The sequence below is a fragment of the Artemia franciscana genome, chromosome 17 (genome assembly GCF_032884065.1).
Source record: "Artemia franciscana chromosome 17, ASM3288406v1, whole genome shotgun sequence".
NCBI lineage: Eukaryota > Metazoa > Arthropoda > Branchiopoda > Anostraca > Artemiidae > Artemia > Artemia franciscana.
This window is the reverse complement of record NC_088879.1, coordinates 6,502,359-6,503,528: the sequence shown is the minus strand read 5'-3', so window position 1 is coordinate 6,503,528 and position 1,170 is coordinate 6,502,359.

Here is a 1,170-nt window from a genome sequence, read left to right as displayed (position 1 = left end):
CAGGATCGTTCCAAAAAATTTTTATGACTTAAAAATTCTTATGAATAATTACAGAATCGGTAGGAGAGAGAAAGAAAAGATCGTTTATTTTCTGGAAAAATCTTATTTAAAAAACAACTCCAAATATTTCGTCGTGTTTAGTCGCGTTCCGTTAATTTTTGAATTAAAATCAAGTTGGTAGAATCTGATGAAAAAGTTAAGAGCCTTGGCTAATTGGAGAAAAAGCCAAAACAGATAGTCTGCGTGACAGGTGAAGCTGGCATAACCCGGATTTGTTAGGGAGCTTTGTTTGGTTGCGTTTGGGGAGCTGCAAATCTCTACAATAAAAAAAATGTTTAGTTGATTAAATTAAGAAAAAGCAAGAAGGAAATCTATCTCAATTTTTTTTGAAATTTCTTAACCTTATACTGGGCGAAGATGATCTATCCTCTGGAGAAATCTTATTCTAGAAACAACCACAAATCTTTTGATTTTGTTTAGAGAGAGGCGAATCTCGAAATTAAAAAGATGAAAACATTATTAGTTTTGAATATATTCCTTTTGTTGAAAAAGGAATGCACCAGAAAATTTTTGTGACTTGGAATAATAAGAGACTCGGTAGAAAAGATAAAGACGAGGATAGTCTGCTCTCTGGAGAAATTCTTTTTTCAGAAACGAAAGCAAATCTATTAAGTTTATCTAGAGAGCTGCAGATATTAAGATTAAAAAATTAAATAGTATTTATTTTTGAAACAGTAAAACAAACAGTAAGACAATAATTTATTTGCCAATAAAGTTTTTGTCATCCACTCATTTAGCAGAATATCTTTCTAGAAATGCAGCATCGCTATAATCGAAATATAGCATTTCTTTTTATTACTCGATTTCCCGAGAACTAAGAACATGGCCATGTTGAAAGAAACTATTGTTCGCTTTTAGAACGTTTTAGAAAAAATTCTTGGAAAAAAAGGTCATTCTTTGATAAAAACCTCACCCGGAGACAGAAAATTGGCAGTAAAATTATTTCACGAATTATTTGCCATTCGTGACAATGACAGATTCGTAAAAAAAAGGGCTATTAATTTTCGAGGAAAATACTTTCCAGAGGTGACAGTGAGCTAACTGATTTTTTTTAGGGAACTAAGATCCTTTAAATTAAAAGAAGAACGTGTTTGCACACAAACTTTGGAA